This window comes from Hetaerina americana, unplaced genomic scaffold, assembly GCF_022747635.1.
Source record: "Hetaerina americana unplaced genomic scaffold, ioHetAmer1.1.p SCAF_4, whole genome shotgun sequence".
NCBI lineage: Eukaryota > Metazoa > Arthropoda > Insecta > Odonata > Calopterygidae > Hetaerina > Hetaerina americana.
Genome location: NW_027286985.1, coordinates 61426196 through 61440501, shown reverse-complemented (window position 1 = coordinate 61440501; position 14306 = coordinate 61426196). Strand labels below are relative to the sequence as shown.

General features: G+C 39.5%; 1 protein-coding gene across 7 annotated transcripts in view; it reads right to left on the bottom strand.

The window, feature by feature from the left end:
• CLIP-190 (Cytoplasmic linker protein 190) overlaps positions 1–14306 on the bottom strand; it is a 242731-nt gene that overhangs the window by 114910 nt on the left and 113515 nt on the right. The window lies entirely within an intron of this gene.

The window sequence follows — 14306 nt, the reverse complement described above, 5'->3', positions numbered from 1 at the left end:
AAGGTTAGTACTTGTGCAATACCGCCCGCGGTTTCCAAGATACTTACAGTAGCCAGAAAATCACACGGCTTGGCCGTTGGGTCCGGAGACATCACGCACTCAGGAACGAGTGATAATCTCGGCTGGAAGCCACTGACCGTGGTACGATTACATGCACGGCTTAAGATATTACATAAGTACGCGTTTCAATCATTCTAGTTGAACGCTGATCTCTGATAAAGAGGGAACAATATTATCCCCGCAAAATACTAATAGGCGTGACCCCAAAGAAAATTTAAAGGGAAACTGAATGGTGAACATAACTATATAAGGAATCTATTTCCTTCTAACTAATCGTGAAACACCAATAGGTAACATCATATACGAACATTCGTATTTTCACCAAATAATATAATGATTTCATCATTGAAATGGTGACACATTCTTCATGTTAGCAACAATAATACTCCCCAATTATCCTAATGGCTAGGACAGGTATTTGGTGACTATTTTACCACTGATACTAGGGTCCTCTCACCCATTGCCACACGCTCTCGTGACGGTTTGTGGAGTCAGAGGAGAAGGAATTCTTCCCTAAAAAGACGAGCGCTCAACTGATTGTGACACCACGACGAGTTAGTAAGCATGCGTCTCATAAAATGAAAAGAATGACTTCCGACCATATCTAACAACTGGTCATGGATGAACAGAAGCACTTATTAACGGATTCATAAATGCATTCATAAGATTTCTTCCGTCACAGTATCCACCTGCACATGGTAGATGAAAGCACAACACCAAGAGAGTCGGTTCCGTCGAGGAATGCTAAATGATTCGTGAAAAACCAGTCCGACGATGAAGCGTAGCTTAATGTGAATGCCTATCGTTAATCAAAAGACGGAGGAGAAGAGAGTTCTGTGGCGAAAGAAAACAATCAGGACTCTTTGTCTCCACGTGAGCGCACCAAGGAGCCGACGGTTTCCATGCCCCACCTCCGGGTGGTCGCCTCGAGAGAGTTCTCTCACGGCCATTTCAAACCACGCCCCCGTGGCATCGGTGGCCGAGTGTCATCACCACTTATCAATAGGGACATGACGAGATATTCCAGCGGAAGGAGAGGAACAGAGAGAGAGATTTTCAACTCAAAAGCATACGGCTGCGTAAAAACCGCCCCAACACGAGGAAAGGGTATTCATGACCACCAGGTGAAACGAGAGTGGGGAGGGTCCGGTTGGTCTGGGGTCGGTGAGACAAAGTGGAAGTTCGCACACATTGTGTATTTTGTTATTGAAACTGATATGGTGCAAGTGTTCCATAATGACAAGAAACACACAAGAATTTTTCCATTGATTGATGAGGTACTACTTCAAGTCCCAGAATATACACGTAGACACCCTATTCATTGGCATTTAATTTGGGTGCATCGAAATAAAAACCGATTTAAAATTAATAAAAATGACAGCAGTACGTTCATAATGGTACTAATCAAAGATATTACATACGTTAATCAAGTATTACTTATTAAATACGATCACAATGATAGCATAATGTCAAACTTATACTCATATTCGAGGATTACGTGGACACGTCAACAAAACATTAGAATTTATTAGAAGAGTAATGTGTAAATGTGAATAAAAGGTTAAAGAAAATGTTATCTTTCGCTAGTTAGACCTCATTTAGAATATGCTGCTAGTATACGGATTCCTCACGAAGTTCGATTGATTGCCCAATGAGATCGTCTGCAGCGTCGACGAGCTAGATTTGTAAAACGCTCTTATGATCAACTGAGTAGCGTATAACAATTATTGGAGTGCGGAATCACTCACAGAGCGAAGGTTTAATTAGAGATTAAATCTCTTGCACAAATTGGAAGGATGTCTCGTTAGCGTTGATGCTGAAAATGTATTATTGGCCTCATCGTACTAAGGTAGAAGATATTTTGTAAATAATATTAGAGAGATGTGGTTTAGAACAAATAGATTTAAAATGTCATTTTCCCACGAAATATAAGGGATCAGAATAACACTGTCCGACTGCGCTATGGGGGAATAGTATTATGTGTCAAAGGTAGTCCGCTTTGTAATCATCCCCTGCCACACACCCTAACGATGGCTTGAAGGGTACTTTAGTGTAATAACAGTAATAACAAACTTGCATTGAAGTATCTAGTTACCACGTAATTTCAATGTTTTTTTACTGAAGACATCAGCGCCGTCCATAACAACCCATGTTAAATACCCATCCCCTTTTATGGGCGAATTATAGTAGAACCGCCACGTAAGACGTAGTTAATAAAAATTTCAGTCAATAAAAATCAGTTTAGAGGCGTTAATCCATAACTGGTGTTGTTCGAATTCAGAGTAGAACCACTTCATGTGAAAAACTGTAAGCGTGCTCTTCATCAATATTGATTACAAAACTCACTTGAGATCCGGAGGGCACCCCTAGAAATGGAGGTAAGAAGTTGGGCTATTACTACATAATGGCGCACGAAAAATCCCAAAAAAGTTATTTCGTAACTTATACGTACTGCAAAAATGTTAACCCTTTGACGAGCTTGTTCCTTGTCATTCAGTAAATGATTCAAGTCATGTGGCCAGGTCCTTCGAAAAGTGATTACCCAGGCCCGGCAGTCCGCAAAGAGACTCGACTGTTACCATTGAGACTGACTACATGCCAACGGTGAATAGGGAGCGGAAGAGGTTGAAAATAGTTTTTCATTCAGATTTTCAAAACTTTCCGATCTTTACTCATATGAGTGATTTGTTGGATTATTTTTAACGTAAAAGTTTGCTTGAGTCGATCAAATATCCCGATTTACTAAGGCCAAAAATTCCTTCAAAGACAAACCTGCCATCTTTCACGTTAACATTAAATTCACATCTGATTAATAAGCTAAGAAACCTCGAATCAAGTCGTGCATGCATAGAGAATAATTTACGAAAAAAATAATATGAACACGAAGTTTTTTTATTAATTGATGAGACATTTGGTAGGTAACACTTGGCTTGGAGAGTCGTTACAGACCAATTTTCATGCACATAAAATCTATACCCATCATTTGATAACTAATTGTGATGAAGAATCTTAACTGATCAGTAACATAAAATCTTGCGTGGATTATTAAGTATTCTTTATAACAAAAGAATATAACTAATAACAATCATTAAACATTTACGAGAAAGACACGACTTATTAATTATCATAGCGTATATCTTATTGCATTTTTTTTAAATAATGGTCATTTTCGATGCACCAAAACAGCTCCATTCTTTTTCTACGATAGAGCCATTGTTCATGAACGCCTACTGGAATCAATCATAACTATCATGACAAGGAGTTAGCTAGCATTTATATCATCTGCGACTCGCTGGTGCGAGAGCATTGAATTGTCAAGAACGACGAGGTAAGAACTCGATAGCCCGAGCGTTAAGTGCCATAACTCTCGACGTGTCGAGCGGAAGTTTTAAGGGGCACATATGGTGCGGGGGGGAGGGGTGATTGGCGGGGCGCGAAGCAAGAGAAACGACCCTCCTCCGTCTTGACGGAAGCTGGACACGCGAGTGGGTGCGAGGAGACCAACTCTTCGCCGGAGGGGCGGAGGCGTGATGGAGGAGGGGTTGCCGCGGGGCACGGCAGGAAAAGAAGTCAGGGAGGTAAGTAAGGCGGCGACGGCCACCACCGTGGGTGAAGAAAGACCAAGGCCCTGTCCGGCACGGACCACTGTTGTGAAACCGAAGCAACGCCCGGCACCCTACGTCAAAATGGGGAGCACTACGGGATGCCACGGGGTGATTTGTGACACCCGACGACCCAAATGTTCACCCGACGCCAAATGACAAATATTTCACGGATTTCAAAATCGAACGCGGTGGCTCTGTTTTGAACACGCCCGAAACACTAACGAGATTTATATTTCGTTTTCTACAAAACAGACGATCGCGAAATATCCCACAAAACAGGGACAGGCACTCAGGTCATCTTGACTGATGTGAGATCACATCAGTCAAGATGACCTGGTCTTCTGTACACGTCGAATTATTTTAGTCTAGGGTGTATCTTCTTTAGAATCGTTCAGGTCGGAGAAGAAAACAATGGACTCGTCTCTTAAAGCCAAGTGTCAATTCACAAGTAATTTTAGCCGCTCAATCAGTCTTTTAGGCACTCGAGATTCTTCCTTGATTCTTCGTATTTACATTTCGCGCGATATTTTGTTTAGAAATTTCTCTACTATGAATAATATTGTATTTACATGCCCTGAAAGCTAGCGTGTAGCTTTAAGAAACGAGCTCCCAAGCGTTTATTACGCAACCTTTTGTTGGTTGGTATCAAAGGAATGGAATTCAATGCTGAATTTCTTCACCAAGAATGGTGTGCTTCATATGACAGCATGTGGCATTACTGACAGCCATGACACCAACCAACAAAATTTCATAAGTTCTGCGGGATCAGAAACGCACAAAATCTCGATTGGTTACTAAAAATTAATCCATATTTTTTGACAATTTGAAGCAGCAGCGAGTCGATTAAAATATTAATAATAAAATTGTGAACTTAGCGTCAAGGCATCCAACTTAATTGAGGAAGGGCTTTTGTCCTCAACCGCTCTAATGTTCTAAGTATCTTGTAAACTTCCACGTTTACCCTAGATTATATCCTTCTATATTTCTTCGAATTTTCACCTTCCTTCAAGATGCCTAAAAATCCTAATTTATTCCCTCCTCTAACATATCCTCCAACATTCTCCCTTCCACCGTGGCCTTCAACATCCCACTACTTCTCAATATTTCCTCCACCCATTTTTTTCCGCATAGTTCGCATTCAACCTAGAAACCTCCTCTCTTCTGCCACCATTTTTAAAGCCTTGTCCGATAGTCTACGCCAAAACTTACCTTCTACATTTTTCTCCACGCCAACGTTTCACAACCCTACAATCTCCGCTCATCCTCTTTCATCAAAGACCAGGTCATAGAACCATGCAGAATATTGCTTTCATGATGATATTCATTTTCTCCTCTTTAAACTTTATTTAAATAATAAACGCTTTGAAGGGTAGAGAGTTTTTCGCAGTGCGTTGAAAAAAGTATATCTAATGAATTAAAATCCTTAGGATACGATTTAAAGCTTTTGAACGAAAGTACATCAGCTTTAAATATAGTACAACTGTATTTCAAGTAAAGTACCTGTACAACTACAGGATCTGTATTTGGGATAAAATAAAAACTTGGTGGATTTCACGAAAAAAAGGATACGTTACGGCAGGTTTCAACAGTGAGCTTATATCTTCCGGAGGAAAAGTTGCCCACATAACATGGGGGCATATTATATGCGAAACTCAGGAAAATATAGGATGGTGAAGGGGAAAATACCCCGGTACCCGCTCCTGAGTTTAGCATATGCATTAACCACCACGTTTTGTACAAAACTATACACCCGAAGATGTCACATATGTGCTAAAAATCGTTTGTGCGATATTAAAATGTTCGCGAAATCCACTAACTGTATTAATTTAGCGTCAACATGAGATCAAAGAAAACTAAACCTGAAATCAATGATTTTATAATTACTTAAGAGTCATTTACCAAATTAAAAATTCACTGAACTACCGTTTACGTGAATGCCCTTCAAATCCATACATCTCTCGGGTCGAACCGAGGATCACCCTTTCATCCATGTTCATCCTGTGCCATTGGTGTGTTGTTGCCTTCAGGCGTGGCGCAAGAGAATCACATTTCGAACTTCCGAGCCCGAGGGGGAAGGGGGAATGCGAACGAGGAAACGTCGAATCCACCGCCCACAAGAGAGAGGCTCCTGGGATACGCCCTTCGCGGCCGATTTTTTCAAAACGCCATGTTCTCTTTTTAGTATTAGTATGCCTCAAACTGCCAAATGATTGCCGGAGAGATCTCAAAGGAACATTAAAATGGTCTCCAAACTCTTTAGAAATGAAAACTTGGGGAGCCCAGGGGAATAAACCGGCGTAAACGCAGAGAATTACAACTAGGCGCTTCACAACACCCGGAGCCACTTCCTGCTTTTCGCCCACTGGGAAAGAGAATTCAACGGTGTCGTAGCTCATGAATTTATAAACTCAACGCCGCTTTCTGAGTCTATTTGGCGAAATAAAAAGATCCGAGGTTTATCAAAGGAAAATCAATAGTGCGCTAAAAATCAACACACGGCGCCGGAGAGCTTTGCTTGCATTTCACCGAGATTATAATGAGATATCAGGTGGAAATGGTGGCTGAAGCGGCAATTTAAGCATTTTTCTCTCCCTTTAAGGAAACTCAAAGATGCCCCCGACGACGTCATGCCTAAACGGATGCAAATTTCTCCCGCGATGTACGAAGATCAACCGCTTTCAATTCGAGCATTATGCCAGCGTTCATCACTGAAGATGTTTGGCACCCGGCACAGAAACACTTGAACCCTCGTAAATGGCTAACGACTACCAAGTGAGGCACTCGTTAAAAATTCCAAGCATCTACGAAAGCGTGAAAGACACACTGGGCAGTTATGTCGAGGTTTGACGGCCATCAACACAGAACACATGAATACGTGAGTATTCCACTCTTGTTTCCCTGAATATTATATCAGATATTTTCTTTCGCGAGTTAACTCCATTTACAGAGATAATTACGCAAAAACAGGATCGGTTCGATGTGTTGAATTATTTATTAATGCCAAAATCAAGAAAAACGAGGAAAAATCTACTTGCACAGCTGAAATTTTATTCTCTTATATGTTGGTTAAAGGCATAATCGATGCGGACTACAGACTCGAAATACGGACGCGTTAATAAAACTTCATTTGCACAATTATTTGCAGTAAAAAACACGATTGAATCGTTCAGAATGACCTTTCGGCTGCATTCAAATAGATCATTAATATCGACAATGAAATATTTTATACATATTAATACTGACAAAGGAATCAAAAATGAAGCAGATTTGTTGCCAAAAAAATGTTTCGAAAAAACAATTAAGACTCAAATACTTGATATTTGGGGTAACATATTTAATATAAAAAAACACCAAAATGAACGCAACTTTTTCATGGACAAAGTGAAATGTACATTGTAACATGAGCATCATTTTCATGATCTTGTTTAAACTACTGCAAACGTTGAATAAAAACTTATAACTTCAAACAAATATATACGTGTACAAGATTATTTCTTTGTTTCCTCCCGGACATTTGGGTGCCATACGGAAAACGAAACATAAACCTGAAAACCTTTAACAAAATTGTAAGCGATTTACTTCTTATTTTGCACTGTCCACAGTTTTATATTCTTTCGATTTACATGTGCGGTTATATCGAATTTTCTTATGAAGTTTATCGCTTGGAGAAGTTTCAACTTTAATAATAGTGCTCTTTTTGATTCCGCTTTACAATTGATAAAACATTATCAACTTAGTTTCGCTGGTATTCAAGTATATGATTCACTATATCTGATCAATATAGTGCTAATGGAACCACGAACACACGATTTTATTTAACAAAAGAGTGCTGTACTTTCGGAGTTCATTTCCATTTTTGGAAAATTCCATAAAACGTTTCACGACCAGAAGGTAAAAACCAGCATTAGTCATGTTCGATCACGAAGATAGCTTTCTCAGCTGCTCACGGTAGGCTTAACACAAAATACGGGTTAAGAGCCTCTCACAAGCTTTACTGCATTGATGATTCAAATCCCTCCTAAAATCGACATACAGGAAAGAAGCAACCCGGGGACGTCCGATGAATGCTCGCCGGAGAAGCGAACACAATTCGGAGGCGGGGCGTGAGTGAGCAGCGTAGGAAGAGAAGGAGCGCCTGGAGATGCGGGGAAGGGTACGAACGCACGGAAACGTTCGGCAGCTGTCAAAATATTTGTTCTCCTTGGTCGGAAATTATTTCATTGGTGGACACGATGATAATTACTAAACAAATACGTTTCAATCCACTTATGGAACTCGAAGAAATTTATAATCGCAAAAGTTGTTAGTTTGGTATGTCACTTCTTTATACAAAATGCACAGAAGACATTTCACACTCTATGTTACTGAATTTCGTCCCCAAGTGCTCGTAAATTTATTCGAAGAAAAATGCGCAGGACGAAAACGTATGCAGTGCTACCTTGAAAGTGTCGTGGCGTTTCTTAATAGGAACTAAACGTTTTTGCACAACTACTAAACGAGTTATTCCATCAAGTCGAATTCGTCATTATTCCCCTTCAAGCACATTCGCATCTGAAACAATTTTGCCATCAAACAAACTTAATTTAAATATGAACCATACTAAAAGATTTTCGCATTAAAATTATGGAGCGAACAAACATTCCGAGTAAGTTTATCCCCTCCTCAGACCACAAAAACCAACCAAAAATTGAGCAGCTGGAAAATAAAAACAGGTTAGCATGTTTAGTTTATTATGGGCGCATGCTTTGGGCTATGTGAACATTTTTTAGAAACCTTAAGAAACTATCTAGATCGTATCTGAGAAAGATTTAATTGATAAGCAACATTTCAGAAAAAATATGCAAACAAATGCGGAATTGAACACTGCCGATGAAATCTCTTTCGCGATTGAAAAGGTGATTTTAATTGAACTATCAACTACAAAAATAAATTAAAATGCTAACTATAATTTTCCTACACTGATTTTTTAACGAGCTGCCAATGCTGGTGAATTAGCTCCCAATTTGAAAACAAGAGGCCAGCGCTGACATTCCACATTTCAATTGCAGACTACTTTATAAGATTATAAAGATTTGAATATTTCATAAAGCTCACGTGGGGAAAATGGATAACTTTATGATGTGAAAAAGATCCGAAGTATAAGTCTTAAAGTTTGCCAACAATGACTGCACGGCGTCATTTTCTTTTCGTAAAATTAGTAGTATCAGTAGTCCTTTGAACATAGAAATAAAGGGAAACAGAATGAGTGTCATTAGAAATAATTGAATGTGACGAGTAGGTACGAAATGAAGATAATGACATCGCATTTTTATATGCTTAAAATGTCATTGTTTTTATGGCGCAAATGTAAAAATATCATTCGCATGCCTAACATGTAAACACACAAGAGACGATTCCACTTTAAACTTTTCAATTCATTGCTGATGGTGGAGTCGGCCGTGGATGAATTCCGCGAAATCATCAAAACAACAAATAAACCTCCCAGAAGTGTTCGCGGGACTTTTTTTTTAATTACCATATTTCAGAAGTGAAGAATGCATAAAATTTCAGACGCCATCCCGGCCCAATAGACCGGCTATTTACCGCAGGTGAGGAGGTAAAACGCATTTGAAGGAAGGAAGTCGGACAAATAGGGTTTGGGGAAAGGGTTACGTCGCAGTAAGAGGCCGCGAGCAGCAGGAAAAGCGGTGGTCCCCCTTGGCGGACCGCCAACCACTCGCGCCTGGCACAAAGGCGGCGGACTCGCCACGGACAGGTAACGCGAGAAACGATGGGGGATTTCGCTGCGACGTAAAAACCTCCATTTCAAACGCACACACAATTTGATGGGTGTCACTGGAAAATAAATACGCGCGAAAACTTTTCCTCCGCAAAAGAGAAGCTTGCAAAATGGCTCTGTGCATACGGCATTGGTCTTACTTATAGGAAACTTAAACGCAGATCAAGAGTGGCTGTACCTATCTATGAAAAGAATGAATGAACGATAAGTACCCTTTAATTGGATTTACGATTTATAATTGCCTATAATTTAAGGTACTGGTGGTTTATCTGACCCGTTCACTTCTGACCTGGATGAACGAAATGCCGAATGAAACCTGGTTACAAAAACAGGTCCTTAACGCCGTTCCCCTTCACAGGGGCACAGTCATAAAAAAGCCTAGTCTTAGCTTACACAAGGAAACTTACTCTATTTCATTATTTCCTTCTAGACGACCCAACCTTTGTACAGTTATTTCGTACCTGTCACATCCATACAATGCTTCACATAGATATCCTCTCCTGTTCTTGAGACGTCTAATTCCTCGTCTCCAGCATATGTATCTTCGAGTACATTCAACCATGATTTTCTAGGTCTACCCCTTCCTCTAAATCCAATCAATCTTCTCCGATATCAGTTAGATATTTTAGTACCCTGCAAGACATCGCTAAGGTGTGTGGCATAGGGTGAATACACATCAGACTAATTTTGACTCTAATATGAACCTACCGCGGTCAGTTGCGTGATTCGACTCCCATTCATTCTCTCAACACGACAACAACGTGGCACACTTTTTTCACACTCGCCTGTTATTGGTGTGTCCAAATGACACCCTTTAGAAGTCTCACTCCTCACCCTAAACCACCTATTTTTACCGTAGATACCTAGTCCTCTCACGCTACCAATCCGCATTATATTCCGAAATAATAACAATTGTAATATTCCGTATCTATTTGTTGTGTAGAACGTGGTATAATGCTAATACATCAACATCAGGGGCATTATGCAAAAATACTACATGATAATATGTCATTTCGTATACACCCCATGACATGTAATGACAATGAAACGCGTTGTACGCAATGTGAAAAATAAGTTTACATTAATTCGGAATAGGTTTACTGTGGAGGAGTATACTTTTATTAACCACTAAAAGAGGAATCGACATGGAAGGAAGCCAAACAACACGAGTTATTCAACATTTTAATTCAGTAGAAAGTTATACGGACCCCTGTGCACTCCGACATGGCGACAATTTCATTAATCTGATTCCTATAGTTTAATTGCAAGAGTATTTTATGCGCGCAATATATATTCTATGGTGCTCAAAATAACAGTTTTAATAAAGCTTTTTTGGGTAAATTGTTACTGAAAAACAGTTTTACATGGGTCAGTGACGACAGAATGAGTGTGTTTGGTGATTCGTTAGTACGAGAATAAGTCAATTATTTCTTCTTAGCACTGTATATTTTATCTTCAACTTGAAATAAATTTCACATTTCCTTGTTTACTAGCAAGCTTCTTCGGATTGCAATACTCATTTATAAAAGGTAACAACATTTTCTGACTCTTTGCGGGTGATATTCTGATTTTAACAAATAGATTGAAACTAATGGGGGAAATAAATAAAAACTTGTCGCCAGCGTCAACCCAAATCGAAATAAAAAACGATCCTAAGGGTATATTGTCCTGAATGCGTCTTCCAAACCATTGTATTCTCAGTTTTTTTAAGCCTTTTAATATTAAAGAGGTAAAGAAAAACGTTTTCTTCTTCCGAAAATTTTATTTTTGAACAAAAGAGTTTCGTTTGAATAGTTCCAAGTTTAGTCATTACCACGCAATTTTATTTTACAGTTCAGGATTATATATACCGTCGAGACTCGTTCACAACGCACACGGTTATTATACGATCTCGGTTAATGGAAGCAAGAAGAGAAGTTAGTCGAAAATAATGCATTTTATAAGCAAAATTATGCATTTTATAAGCAATGTATAACGTGTAAAAAGGTCACTGCACCGGATAACCTTATGGGTGCAACGGACAAATCTATCCAAATGAATGGGCAGAGGTCCACCTCTCCATCACTATTTTCTTCCTCATTCCCGACGATATTAACTTCCAAGTAATTTCAATGTATTCCAAAACCACAGCGGTTTTGGAACAGAATTAATTACTTATGGTTACCTTAATTATTATTAACCACGTCTTCATGAGTATACGCTCGTGAAGTTGTTTGCATATAAGAGAAAGAGAAAAGCTTTGAGTGAAAGTGCATGTAACATATTGTTAATTGTAACGGATACAACGACTAACGGTTATTAAAAGATTTATATATACTTTGATCCCTTGAATCTCGTTATAACCGAGTTTGAATGTATCAAACGTCACCGACAGCACACAATGAGTAAAATAATTAATCCATAGATCTAAAAAGAGTAGCTGATATGCGAGGTGAGTACAAATGAATCCAATGAATATACAGAGTTCATAAATATGAAATGTTCGCGATATGCTTTCAAAGAAAAGAGGCAAAAACTCCAGCAGTGCTACGGCGGCACCGTGACAAAGAAAATGGACCCAATGACTCCCTGGGACTCAAGAAATATTACATTTTAAAGGATAGAGTTGACGAGGGAGTTGAGCGCATTCGCTCGGCTTGCCACGAAAGGGGGGATTGCTCGCCGGCGTAGTGAGTCACAGTCAAGCGGGGAGAGTTGTTGGGTTTGACATTGACCACACATGGGCCTCGGAGGACACGATACGAACGCAGATACACAGGGGACGCGTGGACGCTGGCCCCGAACTCCGAGGTGTGGGGAAGCATAAATCTGTGGATGACAGTTCATTCTCCGAAGGAGAGACATGCGTGGGGTGGAAGGAAACCAATGCCTTCCACTCACCTTTGCTCATTGAAGACCCACGGGCTTAAATGGTTAATCATGGCAACAAGAGGAATGAGGAAGTGAGGCGTGGAAACGATTTATTCGGACATCAAAGAAAACATGAACGAGGACGGTCAAGCTATAAACCAGGTCTAAATTGCATTCTAGGATAGGAAGAATTCGTTTACAAAAAGTGTAGTCACCAAATCTATCACCTGTGCGACAGAATTGAAATTCTCGGCGTGATGAAGAATTTTTGTAATCTTAATGATATTTCTACAACGCGACTAAACAAGATAGCCACACTTTTCTGCCGGATTGTTTTTATCCTTCATTATAATGCAATAAAAATATCAGCAATCTCTAGCTGATTCACAGAATATTGTTGATTACCAGGAGAATATTTCCTGCAAAAAGGCTATTATTTAAATAATAGTTACCAAAAAGTTGTCTGGCGGTCTAGGCCGTCAACAGTCGTTCACAGAGTTGTCTTTATCATAAATGTAGACTCTCAATTTTCCGTTGGAAAGAAATGATCACGCCCATAGTAATCGCCAAAGGTTTCACCACACAATTCCGAAAGTCATTGAAGTATGACTAGCAACTCTTTCGTTTTCTGGCAGTCGAAGGAAACATTTGTCCTGAAATGCATGCGGAGGCAATGGAAGCTCATCACAAGAAAGAGTGCGTAAAACGGCGTGGAAACTACCAGTGAATGCTGGCGAATGCACAAATTGACAAGAAGAACATTAACTGATCTAGAATTTTCCATTTTCATCCCTTCAAATTTTGAACTCAATGGCCTCCAGGCGAATGAAGAACCGCTTATCCACGTTTTTATTAAGAGTGGCTCTCATCATTATCCGAGGCACCCCCTTGTTACAAGAGAGCATCCGAGCTTGCGCAAGCATGTAAATGTGTATTTTTTGCATTATGTTTTAAAAAACAGTATCACAAGTGGCTCATTTGAATGTAAAATTAGTAACTGAGCTAAAATAATCGGAAATGTCACCAATGTTTATTTGCGGCTTTTGGAGAGCACTGGAACACCCTGGAGCAACTGTTCCATTACTGCATAAGGTCAACCAATTATTTTCCAACGTCCACAACATTTGAGCATGCACGAAACAAAACCTTCGTATGGAATCACAGTCTCACTAATTTGAAACACAGCTATTATAAAAACGCTAGCTTGCATTAAGCACGCGCAGAGAGAAAGAAATTACACTCATCTACAGCTTGCACATTCAAACAAGTCCAACAACAGTGTCTAGATGAGATAAGTACCCTATAGAAACAATTAACCTCGAAACAATTTTCAAGAACAGCTAATCGTATACGGGTACAAGAATTCTAATTAACCTCGCCTTTAAGCTCCTACGGGCTTCAACGTTCGGCTTAGGCGTTCAACAGGCTTCAAACGTTGGCGCTGTGTTATTAGTGAAACTAGGATTTACCCCGAATCGATAATTGCGTTATTACTCTTACACAAAGCACCTCTGGAGTAAAATGGCTACCAGTATACAAACACAGGAATCATTAGCCAACGCCAGATCGATCGGGAGCACCAATCGCATAGTAATCGCAAAGGGAGTGACCATTCGTTTCAACAAAACCGGTCGGGGGAATTGCGGCAATTGAGATGAACTTTGCCAAGACAATTACCATATATTACTTCCAGCCGTAGAGCAAGATTATACGGTATCGTTAGCTCGCCATCATCAGAAGGATAGCATCCAACCAAATGAAAATCAAAGATTGCTAATTTTTTCTACGGAGTTCGATACTTCGGCAGACGCTGTAATAGCAAACGATGTCTACATGTATGTATGTATGTATATATATATATATATATATATATATATATATATATATATATATATATATATATATATATATATATATATATATGGGATGGAATGCATTCAGGAACCATAATCCTATGATCACTGAAAACTACACAACTTTGTAGACTACTGAATTTCGAATTTACCATTTTA